Below are 20,139 nucleotides of genomic sequence, written 5' to 3' on the forward strand. Positions count from 1 at the left end.
AGGTGGTGGAGGCCCCATCTCTGGAAGCGTTCAAGGCCAGGCTGGATGAGGCTCTGAGCAACCTGACCTAGTCAGGAATGTCCCTGCTCCTTGCAGGGGGGTTGGACTAGATGACCTTTGAAGGTCCCTTCCAACCCTAACCATTCTATGATTCTATGATTCTACTCCAATCCTTCTGAAATGGAGTTTAACCTTACAACTGATCTTGATTTTACTTCTTAGCTAAAGGCAGTCCAGTTACCTAGGCAGTGCTAAAAAAGCTTATAATATTTGGAATTGTCAAGACATACAAATTTATGGCCAGTAACAGAGTTCTTAGCTTTTTATTGTCACTGTAGTCTGAAAGGATTTAGGATAAAGAGAGTCTTATGGATAACACTGGTCTGGACACAAAGGCTGTGTAAATTTAACAGTGTTTGGGCACAGACTCAAGCAGGTGAAGTATACCATTGACACTGTTAAACTGTCTGAATGGTTCTTGGCATCCTTTGAGTGTCATCTACTGTAGAGTCTCCTAAATAACAGCAAGGCAGAGCTCAAGAATTAGCCCAGTCCAGGACTAGTTTAGATGCGACCACCATGTTGAAGGCTGAAGAGTTTAACAGTGTGCATATGGTGAGACCGCTTGACTGAATATCAGGGCTGGAGAACAGGTTTGGAAAGTCCTTAGCTGAGATGCAACTAAGGGGATGATGAACATTTTACCTACCTTCGACACATGCCTTAGATGGGGATTCTCTCCCTTGAGGGGTGCTTGGCACTGTCAACTGGTAATAGAGGAAGCCTACATGGTTTCCTCAGACTTGCCATATATATTCAAGGCTAAGGATAAAGGGGGCACATAATATCTTGGGTAGGATTCCTTGGGTCATCTTGCATGAATCTTTTAGACTTTGTGTTGTTAATTTTCCCCAGTTAAAGAAAACAGACAATATCTGGCAGAATTTACAAATATCTGGGTTAAAAGGGCTGTAAAAGGAGATCTTGCTATTACTGTCATTGCTGCTGTTTTTAATGGGTTGGGTTATTAAAGCCCAAAATCCTGGTGTCCTGGTTACAGCAGGGATGGAGTTAATTTTCCTCTCAGTAGCCGGTGTGTTTTGGATTTTGTATGTGAAGAATGTTGATAAAACACCTTGATGATACGAGTTGTTGTTAATGAGACCAAGGACACTGTCTGGCTTCCCAGGTCTCACTGATGTACAGATGCAGGAAGCTGGGAGAAAGACAGACAGAATAATTGACCCAAATTGGCCAAAGAGAATGTTCCATGCCGTAACCATCACACTCAGTAAATAAGTAAGGGTTGCCCACGGAGAGGGCATCCATTTTTCGATCTCATCTCTTTCTCTCACTCATTGACATCGCTCTCTCTACCTTGCTGGCTCCCTCTCCCTCCTTTGCTTGCTGCTTAGTTTTCTTTCCATGATCGCTGCTCAGGACGTGCTGTATTGGTCATTGGGACATCGGGTGGTGAGAAATTGTACATTGTTCATTTTGTATATATTAATATCCTTGTATATCTGAGGAATTTGAAGGTGCATAAGGTGCACAAGTCCATGGGACCTGATGAGATCCATCCACGGGTCCTGAGGGAACTGGCGGATGAAGTTGCCAAGCCACTAGCCATCATATTTGAGAAATTGTGGCAGTCTGGTGAGATCCCCAATGACTGGAAGAGAGGGAACATAACCCCCATTTTTAAAAAGGGGAACAAGGAGGACCCAGGCAACTACAGGCCGATCAGCCTCACCTCTGTGCCTGGCAAGGTCATGGAACAGATTCTCCTAGAAACTATGCTAAGGCACATGGAGAGTAAGGAGGTAGTTGGTGACAGCCAACATGGCTTCACCAAGGGCAGATCGTGCCTGACCAATTTGGTGGCCTTCTATGACGGGGTGACAGCACTGGTGGACAAGGGACGAGCAACTGACATCATCTACCTGGACTTATGCAAAGCTTTTGACACTGTCCCACAGGACATCCTTCTCTCTAAATTAGAAAGGCATGGGTTTGATGGATGGACCACTCAGTGGATAAGGAGTTGGCTGGATGGCCGCATTCAGAGAGTGGTGGTCAACGGCTCAATGTCCATGTGGAGACCGGTCATGAGTGGAGTCCCTCAGGGGTCCGTGCTGGGCCCGGCCTTGTTCAACATCTTTGTCGGTGACATGGACAGTGGGATAGAGTGCACCCTCAGCAAGTTCACCAATGACACCAAGTTGTGTGGTGCTGTCGACACGCTGGAGGGGAGGGATGCCATCCAGAGAGACCTTGACAGGCTGGAGAAGTGGGCCTGTGCCAACCTCATGAAGTTCAACCAGGCCAAGTGTAAGGTCCTGCACCTGGGTCGTGGCAATCCCAGGCACAAATACAGGCTGGGCAGAGAATGGATTGCGAGCAGCCCTGAGGAGAAGGACTTGGGAGTGCTGGTGGATGAGAAGCTTAACATGAGCAGGCAATGTGCCCTTGCAGCCCAGAAGGCCAACCGCATCCCGGGCTGCATCAAAAGGAACATGGTCAGCAGGCCGAGGGAAGTGATTCTGCCCCTCTACTCTGCCCTGGTGAGACCCCACCTGGAGTACTGTATCCAGTTCTGGAGCTCCCAACATAAGAAGGACATGGACCAGTTGGAGAAGGTCCAGAGGAGGGCCATAAAGATGATCAGAGGGCTGGAACACCTTTCCTATGAGGACAGGCTGAGAGAGTTGGGGCTGTTCAGCCTGCAGAAGAGGAGGCTCTGGGGAGTCCAGGTAGTGGTATTCCAGTACCTCAAGGGGGCCTACAAGAAAGATGGGGAGAGGCTGTTCAGTATTGCCTGTTGTGATAGGATGAGGGATAATGGTTTTAAAATAGAGGGAGGTAGATTTAGGTTAGATATTAGAAAATAATTTTTCACAATGCGAGTTGTAGAACACTGGAACAGGTTGCCCAGAGAGGTGGTGGAAGCCCCATCCCTGGAAATGTTCAAGGCCAGGCTGGATGAGGCTCTGAGCAACCTAATCCAGTCACGGATGTCTCTGCTTCTTGCAGGGGGTTTGGACTAGATGACCTTTGAAGGTCCCTTCCAACCCTAACCATTCTATGATTCTATGATTCTATTTTGTTAGTGGTGTAGTTTTCCTTTGCTATTCCAGTAAACTGTCTTCATCTCAACCCACGAGTTTTCCTTTCTTCCCATTTCTCTCCCCTATCCCACTGGGGAGGGGGAATAAGAAACTGTGGTGACAAGGGCTAAACCACCACATCTGGCAGAGACAATTAAAGGCATTCCAGATCTAGACCATTAACACTATACTACCAGTCCTAAAGACTGCTTTTTCAATGAGGAAAGTATTTTGCCCAAATTTCCTTCAATGGTTCTGAAATCTATGTGTAGTCACCTGAAATATGTGGCCTGGTTTTCAAAAGACTAGGCATTCACCACTGCTGTTTAAATGAACTGCTGAATCCTCACTGCCACAGGAAATGAGAGCATTTGTTTGGAAATATTTACTTTGGCTGCTAAGTGTCAGTGAAGCTAGGATTTCTGAAAGACATTAATGATTTTGTGTGCCTCCATTTGTAAGGTGAGGAATTCAGACAGAGACATGGTGCCCAAGTTTCAGCTGGGATGGAGCTATTTTTTTTTCCCCAGTAGTTGCTGTGTTTTGGGTTTAGTATGAGATTTGGTATGTGGAGAATGTTGATAATGCACTGATGTCATTAGTTGTTGCTAAAGAGATCAAGAAGTTTTCTCAGCTTCCCAGATTTTGCTAATACGCAGATGCAGGAGCTGGGAGAGGTATAGCCAGTACAGTTCACCCAAACTGTCCAAAGAGTATTCCATACCATAGATGTCATGCTTAATATATAAGTGTGTGTTGGCCAGGGGGCTGGCTCACTTTTTCTCTTGCTGTTCAGAATCATTTTGGGATTGTTTTCAGTTTTTCATTCTGTGATTGCTGCTCAAGATGGGCTGTATTGGTCATCAGATCATCAGGTGGTAAGAAACTGAGCATCATTCATTTTGTAAATGTTAGTAGTCCTGTTGTTGTTGTTATTGTTGTTATTATTATTATTATTATTATCTCCTCCCTTGCTATCCTAGTAAACTGTCTTTATCTGAACTTATCAGTTGTCTTTTCTTCCTGAGTCTCTTCCTTATCCCCTGGGGAGGGTGAAGGTGAGCAGGCGGCTGCGTGGTACTTGATTGCTGACTGAGGTTAAACCACAACACATGACAAAGGATTTTGATTTCAGAAAGATACTACACAGTAGCCCCATGAAAATAAGACCTTTTTAAGGTGTTTCAAGTTAGACATGCAAAATGAAAGGTCACATTTGAAAATCACTGAAGATACCCACAGGCAATTATCACATACAGAATTATCCAGTTTTAATTAGCAGAGAATGAATCATTCTATAGAGGTTGAGATAAAAAAAGAAAAAGAGATACAGGGTGGGAGCCAGGGGGGGAATCAAACGAGATTTCACTAATAGACAAATACTAGTTCAGGTCCAGGAAATAGAATTATTTGAAATTAGACCCAAAGTGAATGACAACAATGCAATAGAATTTGGCTTTCTATAATGCTTTTCAAGCTTAAGGTAATCAGAAGACCTTTTTTTTTTTTTTTTTTTTAAAAACAAAGTAAATACATGAACTGCATACTTAACTATCATTGAATGTTGTAAAAAATATTTATGGATTTATTTGGCAGTTAACAACATGGCCTATAGCAATTAATACTTTTTATTTACAGAACTCAGTGCTGATAATGGACAACTAATACCATGCCTAATTGGCTTTTAACTACTGGCATCTTGTTATAGTATTTTCCTCTTTGCCCAATGGCAGCAACATTCCTGAGGATTTCAATGTGAGTTTAATATGTTACTGATTTTTAATTACATTTTTATTGCTTATGCAAATGCTTACTTGTGTGGCAAGCCAGGGGTCAGTAACAAGGGCAGTCTGGCATGTTTCTCTATTCAATGCCTGCACTCAACAGCACTGTAGCTTCTTCCTGTTCATTTTTCCTCCATGTGGAAGGACTGTCCCCTTCTCCAACTCCTTGCAGAAAGTACGTAAATAGCAGAAGAGTTCATGTCAGGAGTGCAGACACCCTGACTAGTGGATGGTGATGCAAGCTTTGATTGAATTATCACAGTAAAAACTGTTCTTTATGGCAGCAGCCATAAAGTAAGGCTGGTATTACCTTGAGTTACCAGCTTGTGGTTATGAACTGACCTCATTGTTGCTGACAGATGAAAAAGTGTCGGCCAGGCAGAGGTGGAAACTGCCATTGAGACTATATACTTCTGTCCTCAGAGTTGAAGGAGCTGGCACTATTAGCTTATGGTCTATTTCTCTCTCCTCTTTCCCTGTTTTCTCACAAATAAAAAATCTCACTAGCAAGGACAAAATGAAAACAAACAACTGTACAGAGTACCAGTTTGGCCATAATTGCAAAAGCAATCCCCCTTTTTAAGTCAGGAGCCAGTGGAGGCTGAGATACGCCTCCAAAGACTTTTGAAACAAATCAAAAGTTTGGACATAGAGCCAGAAGAAAGAGATAATGAAAGTCTAACACAAAGCACGACAGATGTTTGGGAATCTGAGTCAGAGATGTCCATGGCCAAGAGAAGATTCAGGTGGAATAGTCATTTTGTCCCAACAGACTCCCACTCCCTGAAGCATGTAGTCTATTCCTGAGAACTGGATAGTCAAAAAGCCCTTGAAGGGGTAGATCAACAGTGGCTTTGTTGGTCCTAAGTAGTTGAAGGAAAAGACGACTTGTTCTTATATCAGTAGATGGCACTGTTTCTATGAGCTACTGACATATACACCTAGAAATGCAGCTCTATCTTCTTTATCTACTCCACAAAGGGAGGAAACAAAACAAAATAAAACAAATGAATGGAAAAAGAACCCAAACCATGCCCCACAAACAAACAAAAAAAATCAATAGTAAAATAGTACTTTTAAAGTTATAAAATTAGTACACTGAAGTTTGAAAATGCCTGAATTAATCTAAGGTTGCTCATTATACTTTATTGTATCCTTACAGTGTGTATGCAGAAGAATATTCTTCATAGAATTCCAAGCTTCACTGGTCTTTTGTATTGAGAAACAGATGGAGGCACTGCATTTCTCTCTGAGAAAGGAATTTCTCAATGTTGACTGAATGGCACATGAAGAGTGAACTTGTTGCATATCAGGTTGAGCTGGATATAATATGTTTATGCAGTGGCTATTCACCTGGTTATCTAACCACAGTAATGAAAATCTGGAAATATCCAAATAACCAAACTCCAGAGATGTCCACTCCATAAAATTCCTGCACAGGACAAAAATGAAGATATATTCAAAGAAAGTGTCTTGATTGCATGGGTATCCCTAACAGTGTCACCCAACAAGACACATCTCATTAAGATATCTATGGTATGGCTTATAGAGTTACCTTATTTAAAACAATTTAGTGTGTTTTTAAAATACGACTTCTTAGTTTGTTTTTTAAGCAAATTCAGAAATACAATCAATCAAACACATGGAACACCTGTCAAGCACCTCCCTGGTCCATCATCCAATGACTGCAGGCATAATGCACGAGCCTCTGCCACTTGTACTAGCAGATGGATGGAGCTAATTGCCAGCCATGGGGAAGCAGCACACGAGTGAGGTTAGGTACTTTCACAGATCTAGTCAGAGAGGAAAGCACAGCTCTGGAAGGGGTCCCTTCTTATTCGTGAACGGGAACAGTTCTCGATGGTTACAAATTTTCTCACTTAATCCCATGAGCCTCATTTGCTTCTGCTCTCATCTAATTTTTAACTCCCAAACTTTCTGCTCTTCAGTTTCAGCATTACTTGGACAGGTTTCTTAGCTGAATCATTATCTTTTTTTCCTACCTACTCCTGACCCGTACTTCCTGGCTCAGTTCCTTGTCTCTCTCACATATCCCTGCTAAATCCAATCCCCCATTTCCATATAAATGCTTAATCTGTCCCTCTGCTCTTTCTGTTCTTTTCCTTTCCCATCAGTTTTCTCAGTTTTTCATTCCTTTACTTCCCTAGTATCCCTCACCCTTTTATCTAGCTTAGTCCCTTCTGTGCTACCAGAGGCTGTTTCACACTGATACTGTTGCTCCTGTTGGACCTGTGATTTGCAACTCATCCTTTCCAAAATTGGCTCCACTTCCAGTTTGCCTCAGCCTCATCTATCCATCGAGCTAACCATCCCCTTCATCATGAACCCTAGTCTGATATTCTCCAGTCCTCTTCTCTGTGTATTAACAAATTCTCTGTTTTAATCTACTGTTGAGTGTATTCAATTTTATTTTCCTCCCTGTTTCTTTTACACTTACATCACAGAGTGTCCTCCTTTCTATGTATTTTCCCTGTTATTTCACGGGAGTGTGGAAGGACAGATGTCAAGAGGACATGAGAAGCATGGCTATTGGCATCATTGATATTAGCCAGAATGCAGTAGGTCGGATGGTGAAGAGGTAACTCCAGCCACTAAGTAGTGATCATACATGAACCATCAAATAAAAATCAGGACAGAAGATTTAAAGACTGTAGAGCTAATGTGTGATATAGCTAATAGATTCTTCAGAGCATTTTCAAATAATGTTCTGTTCACATGGGACAAATAGCATAGTGTAATGGTGCTGTACTGTTCCAGAGAAACAGAGACTTTTCTTGACATAAACAAGTGTCTCTGAAACACATGAACAGTTACTTAAACATTTTCTAGGAATAATCAGGGAGATATGTTGTAAGAGAAGTGTTTACCAAATGAGAAAGTGTGTTGGTTTTGTTTAGTGAGGTGGGGTTATGGTGGCAGCTTCTGTAAGAAACTGCTAGAAGTTGTTTCCCCTTTGTCCAGTGGACTCAGTCACGCCTAGGGCGGATCTGCCGCTGGGCAGGGTCAAGCCAGTAGGTAGCAAAATGTTCCCTCATAACGCCTCTGCGATAACATATTTAAGAAGGGGAAAAATTAAATAAAAAAGAAGAAGATAAGATGTGAAGAAGCTGGAGCGGGGAGAGAGAGCTGGAGGCGTGAGCCTTGTGGGCCTTGTGACCCTCACCCTCTGGCTTTCTGCTGGGCAGCCGTTTGGGCCCGACTTGGCCCAGCCTGGCTGCAAGAAGTGGAGAGGAGATGAGATGTGAAGAGAACCTGAGAGGTGTCTGCCTGCCTGTTATGAAGAATTTCTTGTGAGAGGAACGGCTGCAGACACCAAGGTCAGTGAAGAAGGAGGGGGAGGAGTAAATCTGCCCCTGGCCAAGATTCCCCTGCAGCCTGTGGTGCAGCCCATGGTGGAGCAGGTTGTCCCCCCGCAGCCCATGGAGGCCCACGGAGGAACAGAGATCCACCTGCAGCCCGTGGAGGACCCCACGCCAGGGCAGGTGGACACCTGTGGCCCCCGTGGAGGTCCTGTGCTGGGGCAGCCATTCTGGAGGGACTGCACCCCGTGGAAAAACAACCCACACCAGAGCAGTTAATGAAGGACTGTAGGCTGTGAGAGGGACCCTACACTGTGGCAAGGGAGGAATGTGAGGAGTTCTTCCCCTGAGGAGGAAGGAGCAGTTTAAAGCAATGTAAAATGATGTGTGATGAACTGACCGTAACCCCTATTCCCTCTTCCACCCTGTGCTGCTCAGAAGGGAAAGAGGTAGAGATAATTGAACATAACGTTAAGCCTGGGAAGAGGGAGGAGTGGGGGGAAGTTATCTCATTCTCTTTTCATTCTCCTGTTTTGCTTTAATAATAAACAAATACTTTTCCCCAAGTTGAATCTGTTTTTCCCGTAATGGTAACTTTAAGGACCTTATGTCAAACCTTGAGCCTCTTTTTTTTTCTTATATTATGTCTCTCTCTATTTCCTCGGAGGCTTGGGGGAGTGAGAGAGAGACTGCATAGCTTGGTCCCGAGCGGGGCTGAACTATGACAGAAAGTTAGATAAAGTTACTGGTAACCTAAAATACAATTTTAAAATGCAACAAGACAGGCTGCCTTATTACAGGCAGAGTTATAATTTCCTATGGGAAATGGTAATTTCCTGTACTTTAAGAATATTCACAATTTCTTATGAGAATTTGGTGTGGAAAGGGAAGTAGTAAAATCAGGGATGCTGCGAGTATAAACAGAAGGATATTCTCCTGCTCTTCCCAGAAGTAGTTCCCATTCTGCCTCCTGTAAGGAGCAAAGTAATTTCAAATTCAACATTTCAACCTCCAAGGTATCTCATTGGAAATGCCTCTTTGCTTTCACCTGCACAGTAAAAAGCAACAGGAAATAAGTTTGTCAATTCACCTGCTGGTTTCCAGCTCTGACATTCAGTGCTTCTCACAGACAATATTTTTCTGAAGAATATATCTATTATTAGCATCCACTTTCTATTTTCTAGATTTGCTTGTAGCTGCCAGCATCCCCTCCAGGAGGTATTTCTCTGTAGAGCCACTAACACTAGTCTGGAGTGATCCCAACTGTTCTTTGCATTTCGACAGCTGAGCGATCACCTTTGTAGCAGTCTGTTTGAAAGCTGTCACACCTCTCTGCTGTTGGCCTTTGTCTGACTGATTTAATGAAATCATTATCAGGAAAAAGAAAGAAAAGACAAGAAAAATGTACTTAGCTGATAACTTTGAATATGAATTCCTTTTTATTTTATTTTTTTTTTTTGTCAACAAAATGAGCAGAACAATAGTGACACCACACAAGTTTGTGTTATCTGTACTAAGAGCAGATGCCTTCAGGCTCAGCGGACCCTTGGGAGACCTTGGATCCCATCTGGATGACATGTTCAGAAGCCACCACAGAAAACACCAGACTGAAATCATCATCTTGATCAAGATTCCTAGAAACAAAGCCATTTTGACCATAGCAGAAATTGAGCACAATCTGAGAAAAAGATATTTGTCTGCTTCACATGAGACTCCAGCTCTAACATCTTTTTCCTCCCTAAGCTAAAGAGAAGTTGTGGCTGATACTTAACTAAACAATATGCAATTAATCTGTGATCCAAGACATTACTAAAAGCCAGTGGCAATCTTTATTTATCTGAGGCTAAATACTGTTCACAAAAAAAAAAATGGAACTCTCTGTATTTTGCACACGTGATGCAAGAAATAATTGGGAAAATGTACCTCCATAACATTCTACTTCAAACACTACTTGAAGGTATTCTAAGGTTTAAATAAATCCTCCAGTAGCAGTGTAATAAAAAAAACCCAAAACTTTGGGGTCATTATAGTTGAATATTACAGTGGGGTTTTTTTATATATATATATTTTTAATGACAGGCTGAAAGCAGGAAATGCTCTATACTTTCCTCCTTGCAAAGCACTTTGGAATCTATGGATTTACAGAGCTATGGCAGAGCTTAGTATTACTATTATCACTGTGGATTGCTACCAGGGAAGATATTGTGCAACTGATCTTTTTTTAATGATGCTGGGCTCAATTACTACTGATTCTAGTCTTTCTCCTTGCTGTGTTTCTATTTCTGTAGGTTTTTAAAAAGAAGGTGGGGGTCTAGGGAAAGGAAGAGGCATTTTCCTTGGTAAATCAATTAACTTCTCCAATCCAGCAAACTGTGAAAAAATACAATAACTCTCTTTAAATGTTCCATTAGGGCCCAGTAACAGCTCATTAGATTATACAAGGTATGTGTAATTGCCCAGAAAAGATGCACTACCTTCCTGCAATGCTTAATTTAATCTCCACTCTTTACATACAACTATAACCACCCACTAAACAAGATTCGTGGCCTCGTGCCCAATGGTATGTGTGTACGAGCGTGTGCTTTAAACATAAGAATGTGTTTAAAAGTCAAAACTGACATGGGTTTATTTCCAGTTGGTTACTATAATCTTACAAAATAAGGCTGTGGAGGACAGGCATTGTCCATGCAGAACGTTCTCAAGTAGACTGGAAATCCCTCACTATATTCTGTCTTTGCTGCATATAGCTAGCTCTCCAGCCTCAGGTCTGATCATATGAGGTCCTGAAGACACTGACCTCTACTGATGCAGGATTTATAGAGGATACATTTATGAAAACAGGATACTTGTACGCATCATTGTACTGTTAGGTTTCTATGTACTCTTAACTGCCATGGTAGAAGATGTAGAGACTTTATGCTTTCACAGAAAGCCTTGGCTTTTCCCCTTTCTGGGTGCCTCCTCTTAAATATCCTTCCTCTCTGGCACAGAAATGAGATCCCCGTGACTGGCTCTGTCTCTGTTAATCTCTACACTCTTCATAGCTGAGTGCTTGAGCACCCTGGAGTTCTTGGTACCAGGGCAGTTCACACTTCCGTACTTGATAGTTGCAATGCTTCCTAAACCCTGATTTAATCTGAAAGGAATCATTGGGATAAATTCCTAGTTTTCCCATATTAAGAACTCTTTCTTGATCTTCAGGTGAATCAGGATAACAGGTAGTATTTTTTTTTTAATTTCCACTTTCCTGCAAATATTTCTGACAGACATAGTATGACAAAAAAGAGATGAAGTACTAAAGACTAGCATTTCCACTGATAATCAAGAATGAGTGAAACATGGGATAGAAGGAAAAATCTCATGGAAATGTGTTGCCTCTGGAGCTCCAACATTGTTTTGAGGATCTAGAAGATTCAAATGCTGTAGATTTATATGGGAGGCTTTATCTGGCCTGGAGTTTAACCTGGACTACTAACACATGCAAGCATTGCATTATTGAAACTTTCTTTATTTTTTAAGGAGAATTCCAAAGGAGAAAAGTAGGGTTCTTTGGTATACTAACCTTATAAAACCTGCCTAGTCTATTATTAGGTAAGAGTCTTGTTCCTAGAAATCTCACAGGAAAGTCTCTTTTCTTACAATCAATTAGATAAGAAATGGAGAAACAGCTAAATATTAGGAAACTCTTCCTGCAAGAGCTAGATGTTGAAATGATTTTTTTTCTTAAAGGTAAACATATTTACCTGAAAAAGAAACTTCCTCTCCATGTCTCTTTTTGTATTTCCTGATAGCTAGAGAAAAATAATTTTTTTTTTCATAAAATCTCGTTGGCAAAATCTTGGATGGCCAGAGCTCCAAGCCAGTGCAACAAGGTGGTAGGGACAGAACACTATGTTTACAGTCCCAGTCCTCTGAAAGATGTCTCCTCTGTTGCTCTATTTCATTCTATGTTTTCCCCTTAGTAATAGAAGGCCATTTTTCTTTTTGTGCCAGACTACACAGCACATCAATCCTTATTTGTAGCTCTCATGATTTCCAGACTATTGGTTTATAGCAAACAAATAGAGGTTTCAAGTTGTCCCTGATGAAGAGTCTGTTGGACAGTCATTGATTTTGCTGGGATTAAGAATGTTAAAATGGCACTGGGGCAGAAAATATAGTACTTCCTAAAGTGACATTGTAGGCACGTATCAACCATACAAATGGTGAAGAGAAATTAAAACAGCCCAGGCAGCATTGTTTTACTGTCTGAAAAAAAAAAAAATTCTATAGAGTCTTAAAGTCTTCCTAAAATTTGTCATGTAATGATGGAGGTACCGTGAAATGTTTCTTCTCGATGGCTGATATTTGCTGAAACAATATGAGGTACTTGGATAGTAGTACACTCCAGTTGTATTAAAGCAAAATGGAATTCTCTTGCACCTGGAGTAGAAATGAACTCTTTCCCAAGCCCTAGCTGTGACTGTGTTCAGATATCTCTGACATTTTAATTTACAAACTCTATATTGAGAGGTAAGACATAAGAAGGACCCTTATTGTTCTGTCTGGGCACCTCAAAAATTTCCTGTAGTTCAATGAGTACACATGTTTTGAATTCCCTAGTCAAGCTGAAAATATAGGAAAAGGGGGAAATATATTGAAATAGACCCATGAAATGAAAAGAATTTGTTGTTAAATAGTCCCAGAGAATGAGCTTTCTGGTTGCACAAAACCTTTTTTTTTTACTCCAATAGAAGCATCTGGGTTTAGTGCTGTTTTAGAGTTGATAAGTCTCTAAGTAAATTTTGAAAGGAAAAATCATTTCAGAAGCAAATTATTGAAGAACTTCATTATTAAATTTCTTTCCTTCCTGCCTTCCTGTCTTCATTTCTTCCTTCTCCTCCTTCTCCTCCCCTTCCTTTTATTCTTCCTCTTAATTTCTCTTTCAGTTTTTGTTTTTCCTTTGCTCTTTGTCTTACTCATTACCAATTTGCAGATCAGCACAGATAGATAGATAACTTCTACTAATATAACCACTTTGAAAGTCCAAGGCCAAGTAGTTTGATACTGCAGTTTGATACTGATTACCAAAATCACTCTTAAGTTAACTCATGATGCTGGACAAATATAAATCTAGCATCCTGCCATGGATGTTGCTTCACTTCATCGATGTTGCTTCAGTCCAAGTCTCATCAGAAGTAATCAAGCACAGCAAAGGAGAGATTGTTCTCTGTAAGACAAGTGACAAGCAATCTCTGAACCAAACTTGTATTTCCATGCTTGGTATAAAAACACAATGATGAAAAAAATAATAAATATTGGGACCATAACAGTGGCAAATTGAACAGCATTAAGAATTAAATGGTGGTGAGAAATGGGAACTGACACAATTGAAATGAAACTTTAACTGTGAGTTTATTCACTGCAAGAGTTGTTTGGACCTAAATTGCTTCTTTCATCTTATCTGGGATCTCCCTCCCTCCGAAACAATGATTCAGAGTGCTATTTTCCATCTCCATGGGAGCACAAAAATGCAAAGGTGTATGTGTACAGGAGAAAGTTTAACATCTGTGTTTGGCTAAAGTCTTCTGTAACACCTTAGCATTTTTGTTATTCATCAAACTGTGAATAAGTGGTATCTTCTTTTGGTGTTTGTTTTTTTTTTTTTTCCGCTTGGCAGAAAACAATCCCCAAATATGCTGATGACTTGGAACATTATATGACCTAGGGTGAATGGACGGATGAACAAAGTATCTTGTGGGAGCAGTTTTAACAATTACTAAAACTTGTATCAATTTTTTCATAATAAGCCCTAACGTCTAGTACTAATAATACTAATACAGGCACTTATGGTAATAATAACCCAAATTCAATAATAAGGCAGCAAGAGTCATTTTCTCTGTGTATGTGTTCAAACCACTTTACACACATTATAAAGTCATGGATCATTTGAGTGAGCCTGAGGGAAAATAATGTGGTAAATGTTGGATAAGTTTTACCTTGAAATGTTGAACTTGTTTGCTGTGAGCTGCAGCCACTTTCAGCTCGTATTCCAGCTTAGCTGGTTAAAAATACAAGAATAGGGCATTTTAAGTGAGACTTGCATTACTTTGACTGGATGTACATTTGCAATCTGCACACATAATCAGGGAGCAGAACTGCCATAAATGACCTTGTCTCATCAGAAATTCAGACGTCATGATGTTGAATATAAAACCCTTGAAGGAGGACAGGCACAGGAGATGGGGAGGGAGTGTCACCCTCTATGTCAATGACTAGCTAGAGTGCATGGAACTCTGCCTGGGGTTGAATGAGGAGCCAACAGAGAGCTTATAAATCAGGATTAAAGAGAAGGCAGGGAAAGGTCACATTACGGCTCAGATCTACTACAGGCCATTTGACCAGGAAGATCGAGTGGATGAGGCCCTCTATAGACAAATAGGAGCAGCCTCACATTCACAAGCTGTGGTCTTCATGGGAGACTTCGATCATCTTGATACCTGTTGGAGGGACAACACAGTAGGGCATAAGCAATCGAGGAGGTTCCTGAAATGCATTGGTGATAGCTTCCTTCTTCAAACAGCAAAGGAGTCAATGAGGAGAGATGCTATGCTGGATCTTGTTCTCACCAATGTCAGTGATAAAGGGAAGACTAGGGAAGATGTAGATTGTCTCCAGAAGGAAATGGGAGACCTAGTTAACTGGGATATGGAGAAGGCTGAGGTACTAAATAACTTTTTTTGCTTCAGTCCTCACCAGCAAGGGCCCTAGCCACCCAAGTTGCAAAAGGCAAAAGCAGAGACTGGGAGAATGAAGAACTGCCCACTATACAAGATCAGTTTTGAGATGAAGGTTGTCCAGAGAAGTTTTGAATGGCCCATCCCTGGAAGTGTTCAAGACCAGGCTGGATGGGGCTTTGAATGACTTGGTCTAGTGGAAGGTGTCCCTGCCCAGGGCAGGGGGGTTGGAACTAAACGATCTTTAAGGTCCCTTGAATCCAGACCATTCTATGGTTCTATGATTACTCCCCAATTAGCCAAGTACCATAAGAGAAATCTTGCTAAAGCACATTGTTCCAAATGTAGAATACCTTTGAGACGAATCTTCATTTGTCACAAGAAGAGTTTACAATACATAAAGTCGTAACTCAGATCTTAATCAAGCTCAAGGACACCAATGGAAATAGCAAGAACTAAATACTTAAGTCAATCAAATTGGAGTTGTGACTTGCTGACTGTTTTCACACAGTCACATTCACACATTCTTCATATTCTAATCTAACCAAACATTGCATTTTCTGAATGGCTGCGAAGATGGTCTCTCTCCAGTCTATAAATGTCTTGCTCTCACATCCCAGCAAAGTTAAATGCATTGTGCTGTATTAACCTGAAGAGAATACCTTGGAGTTAGCTTAGTTTCCAAGAAACTTCATCCATCTCTGGAGTGGAATTCAGGCACCAACACAAAAATGTCTAGAGGCAATTTAAAAGCCCTCGGTATCTACTAGTATCTATAGTATGGAAATTGCAAGAGACCTGTGCTGCATTGGGTTAGCAAATGGATGTCAGGCAGGATACACTGACATTTCAAATGACACCAGAAACCAGTGTTGAGGTACTCAGGTTTCTCCCCTGGAGGAACAGAGCCACGGAATGTAAATTTCTACCTATCTAAGGAAAGAAGAAATTAAACTAGTATTTCTAGTAAAACCTGGGAATTATGTCAGTGGCAATGTATTGCTCTGTGTGATCTGTGAGAGTCACAGAGGACATACATTTAATGAATCCCACAACTTTTCTATTTAATTTGAAAGATGGGTAAAGCAAGATACAGGGGAAAGGCTTAATTCCTTGAAAACTGAGTAAAAACTGTTACAGTGACCAAAGCTTGTTTTTCTTTTTTTTCTTTTTTCCACATAATCATAGAATCATGCAATTATTTCAATTGGAAGGGACTTTAAAGATCATCTAGTTCCACTCCCTTGCCATTAGCTGGGACACCTTCCACTAGACGAGGTTGCTCAAAGCCCTGTCAAACTTGGCCTTGAACACTACCAGGGATAGGGGATCCACCACTTCTCTGGGCTAAACAACTCTTCCCTTTTTGGTGCAATTAAATATCCAATATTTTATTTAATTAAAGCTATCTTGACACAGATACAGCCTTTGGAGCCTGTCATGCCCCCTTGTTGTGATCTGTGATCTCAGCTCTGCTCTCTAACTTGCTGTGGGTTTGAGTGCAAGGTCATAAGCTGAAGCCACTACACGATCATAGACTTTTTTTTTCATGAAGTAGGAACATTTCTACTAGGCAATGAAATACTTATCTATTGTGTTAAGAGAAGCTAGCAATGAAAACAGGGTTGTTGGGGAGCAGTGTGGTTATTGGAGGAGGTTCTCCCACAGGATTTCTTGTTTGTTTGTTTGTTTACTGTTGCAGAAACCTTTTGCTAGACAAAGTGAAAGCAGCTAGAAATGAAGAGCAGGAGAGGGGTGAACAGTCTTGGAAATGCCACAAACACTTAGGATGACAAGGTCAGTCTATACGTACTCCCTTTCTTCTGTTTGTGCTCTGATTTAATCAGCTGAATCTAGGCAAGGGGAAGGAAAACATCCCTGCCACAAACACTCAATCTGTAAACTACTCCATTTTGTCTCAGCTGTCAGGGAATGCTATCTGAACTGATAGGGACTTTTCCAGATGCCAGGATGCATTTTGTCATTGTGAGGCCTTAGTTTTCTTTGGCCCCATGTTGGAGAGGGAGAGTGAAGAATGGGGCAGAATGAACGGAAATATGTTGCAGGTACAGAACACCTTGTGCAAGCCCTCAGTGCCTGACTACAGTTTTGTCTACCGAGAGTCAGAAGGTATGGAGGTTTCTGTTCAGGTCATGGTAAACCAGATCTTACTTTTATTTTCATCCCTGTAAAGCAGAGTTCTCAGCAAAGTCTCAGATCTAGCCATTAGAGGTAGCCTAGACTCATATTGTTTCAAGGCCTGGTTCATGGAATTTTTTCTTCCCAATGATATGTAATGGAATTGATGTATTTTCCATTCTATACCCAGCAAAAATGGGGTTGCAGAGTTTTCCTGAGAAGAGCATTATGAACTCCCGACATGATACATACCTTATTGGCTTAGTCATAACTGGAATAAAAGAAATATATTCTGAGTTGGAGATGTCATTTACAACATTTAATAACAGTTCATTTGTATAGGATTCGTAGGCAAGTAAGAGATGAAGTCTCAGACATATTCCGCTTCCTTTAGGTAAGCATTGATTGTATCCGCTCACATCCTTTAATACCTCAGCATGCATGCACCCCATCATTAGCACCCCGTCATTAGCATCTTTTTAGTGTGTTGGAGGAGGAACTAAATTTTTCTCTTAACAAGCTTCACAAGATTGAGGATACATCCATACTTCCTTTGCTCTCACTCAGGTCTTGGTCCCATCACCATATACACTTCCTGTATGTGGGGTTACTCCCAGGTTATTCTTTACAATAAACAAGCTAGTTTCCCCCAAAAGAACAGCCTACACTGCTTGTGGGAATAAGCATATCTAGAGACCCTTTCTTACAGGCAGTAAGGTAAAGGCTGCACCAGCTGTAGTTCCTATTGCCTTGCACAATAAGCCAAAAATAATCCAACTAGTTGTTGGCCTCCTAAGTACCCAACAGACTCCTTCATGCTCTGATCTAGAGCAAACACCATGTACTCTTTGTGTCATGCTATAATAATGTTTCTCCGTTAAGTTGTGACCTACCTTACACTATTTCAGGCACTTCAAAGAGGAAAACCACAAACATTTATCATTTTACATTAGTTCCAGGGGGATGCAACTACTTGAGGCTCAGAGATCACGCTTGCCTGCATGTCTAGGACTTGTACTGGGAGAGAAACCAAAATCTGGCATGGTATACAGTGATCAAAAGTCACATTTTGCAAGGCTTCACTAGTGAGCTCATCTGAAGAGGATAAACTGATAGAAATTGCTAACGCTGACATTGGTGAGCATCTACGCAAAAGAGTCCTCTGGCATGCTGTGGGTACTGCTTGTGCTACAGTAGAGAAAGAGCAGATCTAGCCCACAGGATCTTTGTGATTACAGACAATGAGAGACACACAAACAGCTTCATGAGCAAGAAATCTGAATGTCCCAGGAAGACCTAGAAAAACTGGATCTGAATGTTGGAGCTCCATCTATTGAAAAAGGGAACTCACCCTTATTGTGTGTTGGTGTATCACTTAGCAGAAGAGAAAAATATGTAGACAATGACCTGTATCTTTTTGTTCTGTGCTGACTGCTATGCTTATTTTAACTTTTTGCAACATGTAAATATTCAAGAAGAAGAGATTGTCTTGCAAAGTTGCAAAATAGCAATACAGTTGCTCTAAAGGAGTCTTTTCCTCACAATTAATTCATGAATACCTTGTCCTCTCATAAACAAACACCTTAATGAAAGGTGACAACATTGCGCCTAAACAACTGGAAAAGAGGTAGGGCAGATGGCAAGTCTGGAAGCAAGTCAGAAGCAGTAGAGCAGCAGAACAGTGAGCTTTACAGTCTATTCCAAAGCATAAGAATGTGGTAAAGTTTTGTACAGGAGAAGATGGCTCAGTTGCTGTGTGAGGTAAAGAATATCAAAACCTGTCAAGACAATGACAGAAGAAGTCTAGTACAAGCAGGAGTGGGATTAGTCTCTTACTTTAAGGAGATTAATCTAGTGTAATGAAAGCATTGATAGCACAGATTTGAACACGTCAAATTTATCCCTTTACAGTCAAGAAGACTCTAATCAGTAGAGTAAATGGAGTTTAGGACATGATTTGTGTCACCTTAGAGTGATGTCTACACTTGGCCAGTTGAAATGAAGCCTAAATAACACAGATTCTGCCAGCAAGACCTGTACTGAACAGCTTGACACCTCAGAAACAAAAGTCTCTACAGTGAACTAATAAAATATTTTGATTAAAGTAATAACATTTCATTCAGACTATCAATGGATAGTGTATCAAGAAATTTTTTATATCTCTGTATAAGGTGTGCTCCTTTTCTGCATGTTGTAAGAAAGATTTGCTAGTCTTTTGCCAGTCCTTCTTCGTTATGTCAGCCATTTTTTAAAAACTGGTGAAAGCTTACACTTTTTTCATTGACCAAATTTCACTGAATCTTAAGATTTTTTTTTGGACTCCTTCACTGTTTTCATCTTAACCTCCCAAACATTTTGCAGTTTAGCCTGCCTCATTCTTCTCTCAGTTTGTCTGATGTCCTCTTCCCATTGTCTGTTTTGTGAGTTTAGATCATGCTATTACAACATTTCCCCTTTTTTTTTCTTATGCTCCTCCATCATCCTAAGTGACTTCTTTCCTATTTGACTTCACAACAAAGTTTTTAGTCCTGAGTTCCTTGTCAGTTACAAGTGCCATCTGCTAGATTTTCACTATATCAATTTGCATATAATACCTTGACTAGGGCAACTAAATATGACGTAGGGATTTCTGTTAGCCATTCTAAGTCATCATAAATATATTAGTTTTATTCACAGTTTTAACATCTTCATGGTATTGTTGCCCAGATGATTTGTGGGATAAACACAGAGCCATTTTTTGAGTTCTGGGATAGCTCTAAAGAAAGAGAAATTAATTAGAAGACAGTGAGTTATTAGCAGCATGGGCTGATGCTAGCAACATAAGGCAATAAATAATGATTTTGATTGACCTAATGAGAGGATCTATTTTATATGCATTAGGGAGATGCCACCAGCAAGAAGAACTAAGAAGAGAGACTTCCCTAAGGTCACAGTTCATAGTAATTTGAAGGAAGAGACACACTCTACTCATGAGTCATGTTGAGTGGACTGGAAAGGAATGACATTTCCTGTGCCATTTGTGTATTTTCAGCTCTCCTCTACCATACTTAAGATTTCTGCCTGAATAAATCAT

Source organism: Chlamydotis macqueenii, chromosome 2, assembly GCF_036417535.1.
Source record: "Chlamydotis macqueenii isolate bChlMac1 chromosome 2, bChlMac1.mat, whole genome shotgun sequence".
In the NCBI taxonomy this organism is placed as follows: domain Eukaryota; kingdom Metazoa; phylum Chordata; class Aves; order Otidiformes; family Otididae; genus Chlamydotis; species Chlamydotis macqueenii.